Source organism: Lathyrus oleraceus, chromosome 6 (genome assembly GCF_024323335.1).
Source record: "Lathyrus oleraceus cultivar Zhongwan6 chromosome 6, CAAS_Psat_ZW6_1.0, whole genome shotgun sequence".
NCBI lineage: Eukaryota > Viridiplantae > Streptophyta > Magnoliopsida > Fabales > Fabaceae > Lathyrus > Lathyrus oleraceus.
Genome location: NC_066584.1, coordinates 334,281,263 through 334,290,941, shown reverse-complemented (window position 1 = coordinate 334,290,941; position 9,679 = coordinate 334,281,263).

Sequence of the window (9,679 nt, the reverse complement as noted above, 5' to 3'; positions counted from 1 at the left end):
TAACAATAGATAACGATAGATTGACACTTGGTCTCTGTGGATTCGGCAATCTTTTATATTACTCTGACGCGTTCGTATACTTGCGAAAACCATGCATCAGGTTTGATGGACTTAACTCTCTGATGATGGAAACCCAATGGAAATTAACACAAGCCTCATCTCAAAGTGAACTCAAGAAAGTGTCTAAAAGAATGAAGCATTTGACGAGTCTTAAAGTATATAAAAGTCGCTACACGTTTGAGTGAATATAATTTCTAAAAGCATAAGGGGCTTCTCATAAAGTATATGGATAATCAAACACACACATAAACAAGCTTCAAGCTTATTTTCTCAAGAAAACTCATTGGGGAGACAGAGACTCTGAGGGGATAAAAGGGTTGTGCGTAGGCCAGACTACGACTTTAAAGAACTGCTGGAAGACTAGAGGAATTCCATAAAAAATGGAAAGACTCAGTCGGGGAAATAAAAACATTTGTCGGGGAAACGAGTAGATCAAGATAAAACTGACGTACTCGAATCATGCAGAAAAAGCAAGTTCACTAAAGAAATACTCACTCAACTCAACTGGGGAAGAAATAAACTTCAACACAGGAGGAGCAGAAATCTATTATCTACTACCTGTTACTGGGTAAGGAGATAATAAAGATCTGACAGAGAGGACACCCGTCATCTGTTAGGATGAACATATCAAGGATGACTCACTGGGAATCACTAGGCGGGTGTATTCATTACCATTACTGGGTAAGAATAGCCTTGCTGGGGAAAACTGCAGAAATGGGATTTACAACTACCGGTTATTGGGCAGAAGACCAAAGATGAGAATATCCGTCATCGGTTAGGATGAACATATCAAGGATAGACTCAAAGGAAAGAAAATCCGTCATCGGTTAAGATGAACATATCAAGGATAAACTTGCCTGGGGATGTCAAGGAGGATATCCGTCATCAGTTAGGATGAACATATCAAGGATAAACCAACTGAACGAAAAGTAGGAATTTCATCTATCGAAGACCAAGGGTAAGAATAGCCTTGCTGGGGAAAACTGCAGAAATGGGATTTACAACTACCGGTTATTGGGCAGAAGACCAAAGATGAGAATATCCGTCACCGGTTAGGATGAACATATCAAGGATAGACTCTGCAAGGAAGAGATAGGAATTACATCTATCAGTTACTGGATAGAATACCAACAGAGAGAATATCCGTCACCGGTTAGGGTGAACATATCAAGGATAAACTCTGCAAGGGGAACGAAAAGCAGGATTTACGACTACCGGTTACTGGGAAGAAGACCGCAAAGAGAAGAAAACCCGTCATCGATTAAGATGAACATATCAAGGATTAACTCTCTGGGGGGAGAAATAGGGATTATAACTACCTTTTTATTGGGTAGAATACTAAAGATGAGAGTATCCGTCATCGATTAGGATGAACATATCAAGGATAAACTCAAAACAGGGGAAGAAAATATCCGTCACCGGTTAGGATGAACATATCATGGATATACTTCCTAGGGGAACATGAAAATGAACCCGCTGGGGAGAAAAGGGTTGCTTTTTTCTGGGTATTGGGCAAGAAGTAACAAACTGCAAACTAAGAAGAATATTACCAGTTACTGGGTAATAAACTCTTAGGGGACCCAAAGCATCTATCTAGGTAAGATCTAGAAAGAAACGGTAAACCAAGACTCAACCCAATGAGGATATAACTCAAGGGGAGTCGTTCCATCCAGAGAATCAATTGGGGAGGAAGCTGAAATAATCATCATCCACGGGGAAATAACTCAGTGGGGAAAAGAGAAAGGTTAAAGTCTTTCTGCTTAAGGGGATGACACTCTATAATTGAGGGAGGATAGACAACCAACTCATATGGGGATAAAGTACCACCATAACATCGAATTAAAATTACAGGAATGAATCAAGTGCGATGATGCAATAATGAATTTATATGAGTGTATATATGTATATGTATATGTATATGTATATATGATGATTATGCTGACAAAACGATCGCGAAGGATACAAAGGTGTCGCAAATTTGAATCATCGATACAATTCTTGGTCAATCCACAAAAGAGGGAGACAACTGCTGGAGAAAGGAGATAGATCAACATCCCAAAAGGCTCAAACCTAGCTGAGGAAAGAGGAGATCTGTTGAGGAAAACCGTTATCGTGCCTGCGGGGAATTTTAGGTCAACACCATATCGAATAGGAGACAACCATGCAGGGGATAAACACAAATAACTGCTCAGAAACCATGAGGAAAATTTGACTGGGAGAGAATCTGATGGCAATTGGTGGGGAATATGAAGTTCTGCCGCAACCACGCGAACTGCTGAGGAAACCTGTTCTCATTCCGCTAGAGACCACACTCGGCTGGGGAATGAACACTAAACTCTGCAGGGGACTAATCAATCAACTCAGCTGGCTACTTACTGGTATGGTGAACAAGATTGACAAACACCGAATGCTGAATAATGCTGCCGGGGAGGAAAGAGAAATGCCCCTACTGCTTGGGGAGAACAAAAAATGCTCCACACTTAGGGTTTACTGCTTTCGAACTACTGTTGATATGAAATCAATTGCTTAAAATTCATGCTTTTATATGTTTAATAAAAATGATTTTGATTTAAAAATTTTAATTTAAAAAATGATCATAATAAAATTTAAATCTATTGGCTGAAGTAAATAAGAGTAGGAACAATTGGATAAAAGTTCAACTTTATTTGATAGAATGGGAGTCTGTAAATGACAAGACTCCATAGATCTTTACAAATTTGAAAATGGTAATTTACATGGAAAAATGGTACATTAAATACAATGATCACTAATCCTTCCACCAAATCTTGATATCCACTGTGCTCTTGACTGTTGCTAGGCATCACGAATCGACATCGACCGTTGTACTCAAAATGTCTTCAATCACTGAAGATCGGCAGGGTGCAGTTACTTGCCATAATCCTTAATTTTTGTTGCATAAATTGCCCCAAGGTGGGGTACTCAACTTATCGGGATAATTCTTTTCTATTTTATGTCTCTAACTTTTGCCTAGATCACCATTTCGGGTTTTCAATCCACCGAGACGCTCTTTTTTTGCCTAAGCCGCCCTTTCGGGTTTTCAACTTAGCAAGCTGTTCTTTTCTTTTTTAGGCAAAGTATTTCTTGACTGCATTTGTGTTCACAGGACGAGTGAACTCTTCACCACCCATAGTTGCAAGGATCAAAGCACCGCCCGAAAAGGCTCTCTTAACAACATATGGGCCTTCGTAATTAGGAGTCCATTTCCCCCTAGAATCTGGTTTAAAATATATGATCTTCTTGAGCACAAGGTCACCTTCTCTAAACACACAAGGTCTGACCTTCTTATCAAAAGCTTTCTTCATTTTCTGCTGGTATAACTGTCCATGACACATCACAGTCAACCTCTTTTCTTCAATCAAATTCAACTGATCATACCTGGTCTGACACCATTAAGCCTCAATCAACTTGGCTTCCATGAGCACACGCAGGGAAGGGATCTCAACCTCTACGGGGAGCACAACTTCCATACCATATACAAGAGAGAAAGGGGTTTCCCCTGTTGAACTGCGGATGGATGTACGATACCCGTGCAAAGTAAATGAGAGCATCTCATGCCAATCCTTATATGTTACAACCATCTTCTGAATAATCTTCTTGATGTTCTTGTTTGCAGCTTCAACAACCCCATTCATTTTGGGTTTGTAGGGAGAATAATTATGATGTGCAATCTTGAAGTCTTTGCAAAGAGCTTCTACCATATTTTTATTCAAGTTCGATCCATTATCAGTAATGATCTTACTTGGCACACCATAACGTCATATAATCTGATTCTTGATAAACCTCACAACAACTTGCTTGGTCACATTTGCGTATGACGCCGCTTCAACCCATTTCGTGAAGTAATCAATTGCCACTAAAATGAAACGATGTCCGTTCGAAGCTTTGGGCTCAATCATGCCAATCATATCAATTCCCCACATGGAGAAGGGCAATGGGGAAGAAATAATGTTCAACAGCGTTGGAGGAACATGAATCTTATCCGCATATATTTGACACTTGTGGCATTTCTTCACAGACTTGCAATAGTCAGATTCCATTGTTAGCCAATAGTAACCTGCTCGCAACATCTTCTTTGCCATTGCATGTCCATTGGAATGAGTACCAAAGGAACCTTCATGGACTTCAGTCATCAATAGGTCTGCTTCGTGTCTATCCATGCATCTGAGCAAAACCATATCGAAGTTTCTCTTATATAACACATCACCATTCAGGTAGAAGTTGTCGGCAAATCTTCTCAAAGTCTTCTTATCTTTCAAAGATGCCCCAGACGGGTAGATCTGATCTTGGAGGAAACACTTGATGTCATAATACCACGACTTCTTGTCTTTGATCTCTTCAACAGCAAACACATGAGCTTACCTATCAAGATGCATCACAGTCAAGTTGGGAACTTCATTCCAATACTTCACTATTATCATTGATGCCAATGTTGCAAGAGCATCTGCCATCCGGTTTTCATCTCGAGGGATATGATGAAACTCAACCTTTGTAAAGAAAGTTGAAATCCTCCTCACGTAATCTCTATATGGTATCAAACCAGGTTGATTTGTCTCCCATTCACCTTTGATCTGATTCACAACCAAAGTTGAATCTCCAAAGACATCTAAATGCTTGATTCTGAGATCAATGGTCTCTTCGAGCCCCATAATGCAAGCTTCATATTCTGCCATATTATTTGTACACTTGAAAGTCAATCTAGCTATAAACGGAAAATGCGTGCCTTAAGGAGTAATGATTACTGTCCTAATGCCATTGCCATATTGATTAACAGCTCCATCAAATACCATGCCCCAGCGGGAACCAGGTTTTAGCCCTTCTTCAAGCAATGGTTCATCACAATCTTTCATTTTCAAGTATAAGATCTCTTCATCAGGAAAATCATACTGCATTGACTGGTAATCTTCAATCGGTTGGTGAGCCAAATGGTCATCCAAGACACCACCTTTGATCACTTTCTGAGATTGGTATTCAATATCATACTCTGATAACAACATCTGCCAACAGGCAATCCTCCCAGTTAAAGCAGGCTTCTCAAATATATACTTGATTGGATCCATTTTGGATATTAACCAAGTGGTATGATTCAACATATATTGACGCACACGCTTAGCAGCCCAAGCCAATGCGTAACAAGTCTTCTCTAGCATAAAATACCGAGTCTCACAGTCAGTGAACTTCTTACTGAGGTAGTAAATTGCAAATTCTTTCTTTCTAGTCTCATCTTGCTGACCAAGAACACAACTCATACTATCTTCAAGCACATCCAAATACATGATCAACGGTCTTCCTTCAACAGGAGGAGACAAAATTGGAGGCTTAAGCAAATATTCTTTGATACTGTCGAAAGCTTTCTGGCAATCTTTGGTCCAATCACAAGACTGATCTTTCCGAAGGAGCTTGAATATAGGCGCACATGTGGCAGTCATGTGTGAAATGAATCTTGAGATATAATTCAAGTGGCCGAGAAAACCTCTGACTTACTTCTCAATTTTGGGCGCATGCATCTCTTGTATTGCTTTGACCTTGGCAGGATCAACTTCAATACCTTTCTCGCTGACAATAAAGCCCAACAACTTACCAGAACGGACACCAAAAGTACACTTATTGGGATTCAAGCGGAGTTTATACTTCTTCAAACACTGGAATAACTTCAACAAATGCTCAACATGTACCTCTTCATCAATAAATTTAGCAATCATATCATCAACATAGACTTCAATCTCTTTATTCATCATATCATGAAAAAGAGTAGTCATTCCTCTTTGGTAAGTTGCACCAGCATTCTTCAAACCGAAAGACATCACTCTATAACAGAATGTTCCCCAAGGTGTAATGAATGTGGTCTTCTCCATATCTTCGGGTGCCATCTTAATTTGATTATAATCGGAAAATCCGTCCATAAACGAAAAGACTTTGAATTTAGCTGTATTGTCTACCAATATATCAATGTGTGGCAGAGGGAAATCATCTTTCGGTCTGGCTTTATTCAAATCTCTATAATCAACACACATGCAGACTTTTCCATCCTTCTTCGGAACATGCATAATATTGGCCACCCATTGCAGATACTCGACAATCACGAGGAAATCGACATTAATCTGCTTCTGTACTTCTTCTTTGATCTTTACTACCATATCAGGATGCGTTCTTCTCAACTTCTTCTTGACTGGCGGGCATTATGGCTTCAATGGAAATCTATGCTCCACTATCTCAGAATCCAAACCAGGCATGTCTTGATAGGACCAAGCGAACAAATATGAATACTCTCGAAGAAGTTCAATCAACCCCTTCCTAACATCTAGACACAGTCGAGACCCAATCTTGACTTCCTTCACATTATCCTCGGAACCCAAGTTGACTAACTCAATCTGCTCTTTGAATGGCTAAATGGCTTTTCCTTCATGCTCAAGAAGATGAGACAATTCATCACTCACTTCTTCATCACTTTCCTCCTCAGTCTCAAACACAGGGAATTCGAAATTTGGAGAAGGAGAAGGATTATTGTATTTAATGGGGTTAGAAACTAACCTGCATAACGATTTGATATTTTGATTTTAGAGAAGTGAATTTGTGACCAAGTATTATGCAGATGGACAATTATATTATTTATTTATGTTTTTTGTGATTACCATTTTCAGAAATAAAACAAAAAGTAAAAACAAAAGATTATAGATGTGGATGAATAGATATATATTTTATTAATGATCAATTTTGAAAATGCCCAAACAATGTTCACTTCTCCCTTAGGCATAGGAGAAGGATTTTCGAAGTACATAAAAGCAATTACTTAGATCGATGCATAATAACAGGAATATCAACAACAGTCCAATTGTTGCAAGCCTTTCCATGCATCACAAAATTGGTGCAGTCTTCCTCTTCCTCATCCTCTAGCACAACAACTAAGTGTTGTTCATTCCCATGAATGAACCCTCCGCTACGGAAGCTGAGTTGCATATCCTCTGATCTAACAGCTGACGAACCTTGCTGAAAACCCAGACCGATTCTATTCTTGTTATCGGAGACCTCTACCACTCGTCCCCACTGATCAACAATTCCTTCTTCAACAATCTTCCTTGCATCTTTGAATGAGGACATAGGTGCCCCAACTCTCTTCTTAGCAGCAATGGACAAGGCTTGGAACGGAGTTCCAACCTCATCCTCAGCTTCAACATAAGAGAAAGATGACAACTGGCTAACCAACAATGCCTTTTCTCCGCCAACAATGACTAACTTCCCATGCTTGACAAACTTGAGCTTCTTATGCAATATGGAGGTAACAACTCCCGCCTCGTGGATCCATGGCCTTCCCAGCAGACAACTGTAGGCCGGGTGGATTTCCATTACTTGAAAAGTAATCTGGAAGTCACTCGGACCTATCTTCACTGGGAGGTCCACTTCACCAATCACCGTCTTGCGCGAACCGTCAAAAGCTTTGATGATTACACCACTATAGTATGACAACTTTGATAAGGTTGACTTTGGCAGCACAATCAACGAGGATCCGATGTCAACTAGTACATTGGATAAAGCGTCATCTTTGCAGTTCATGTGTAGCGGGGTATTCGTTACCTTTATATTTATTGACTAAATCAAAAGTAAATCATATAATTCGAGTCGTCACCGCACTTCTATTTATCCAAAGGAAAGGTTAGAAAGCGTACAAAAATCGAGAAGTTTTATCGAATCAAAAACTAATAAAAATGCCGGAGATCTGGGTAAGGGGGTTGGTTATGCAATGGGAAGGTTTTAAGCACCCAAAACATCCTAGGTACTCCTAGGGAGCCCTTTTCACAATTTGTTGTAAGATAGGTTGGTATTTGTGAAAAAAATTTGTTTGTGCAAACATGATTGGAGGGATGAGAGAAGAATGTACAAATTATTTACAATTTTTTGTGTTTGAATGGATAAACCCACTGCCTACGTACCATCTTAAAAAAGATTAGGATTAAAACCTCGTAGTTCGGGCTAAAAAATCTTAAAACAAGTTAGTGAATTGATTGGTCCAAAAGCCTTAAGGTCTTTTGTTATCCAAGGGAGAAAACTCAACATAAAACCACAAATCCACCATGTGAGGATAGCTTCAACATGCTAGTGAGGGGTTAACCCTATAATAAGCATGGAAGACTCATTGTCCATCACTAAGGATGTAGGTGAGTATTATATCTACCTCAAGGATAGCTCAAACCTAATAGCTAAAGGTTATGAAAACTTTTTGATAAGAAGTGGCCATTTAAACCACAAAACATTTGAATGAGTTATATTTACCAACGAAAAGTATTTACAAAATATGGTCAAAGTTGACTTAAAGATTCAATTCAAAATAAGTGTTATGAAAAGAAAGTTTGAAAATCAAAAGCATAATGCTTAGGTTTCTAATGTTTGAAAACAAATGTTAATGTTTGCACAAAAGTTTTGGCTTGGTTTAGAGTGGAGGGAAGAAGAAGAATGGCTAAGTCCTAAACATACAAAGATGAAGCAAAAGAAATAAGACTACAAACGGAGTTCCCTTCTTGAGATCATAGTGATGATCCAAGTAGCTCCCATCCTTTGGAATAAGCAAGCAAATAAGCCAATACTCAAGCAATCAATCAATCAAATAAGCTCTTAGGAATCTTCCAATGGCTCTTGTATCTCTCACTTTAGATGAACATGACAATGGCTCTTCAATTTGGCTCAAATAGGAATCCCTAGCACAAAAGCACACACATCAAAAAGTTCTATAATGCAAACAAAGAATGGACAAGAGTGAGTTTAGAAATTTGGTCCTTCTAATCCATCTTCCATATTAAGTCCTTTTAATCCATTTTTGCATAGGGAATGTCCTAGAGTCTAAGTCCTTTTGTCCATTTGCATTTGGGTAACAACAATCAAAACAAAACACAAGCAGAATAGTATATACATAATTATGTGCTCAAGTGAGCAAAAGGAAAATTGCATTAACATAAACATGTGCTCAAATGAGCAAAGGGAAAAAGCAAATGATTAATATGTACAAGAATATTAAATTGCATAAAATGTAAAGTGCAAGAATTAAATGTTAACGGTGAATTGTTAGTGTTAGTGTGCCATAAGGCAATTTAGCGCTATGTTATGCAATCGTAAATGGCCTAATATAGTAGTCACACCTATCTGAGGCCGGTCAATAAAAATATAGGCAACAACACAAGTTAGAGATCTTGATTAGTGAATCAAGCTCCTACAACTTGCCATGCCAAAAGAAGACGAGAAATGATCTTGTATTGATTTAGGTTCTTTGCTTGATTAGGAAGCAACCTATCCTTAATGCAAAGCCATTCACTTGATCTATGATCAAGATGAATTATATTTGAATCAAGGAAGGTTAAATCTCCCATACATCAAGGATAACCACTAATCTTTAACTCATTGATCAAAAAAGAAAAAGATGAAGAAGGAGATGAATAACAAGGAACATTAATGGAAATTCAAATGAAGTAATCAACATACATTGACCAAAGATAGATGGAATCAAGGTCAAACATTAGTAAACAGAAGCAAAATGAAACTTAGAAGTCAAGAAACAAATAAAATATTTTTGGTATTTTTCAAAAATTAAAATAATACTTGAATTAAAATAAAC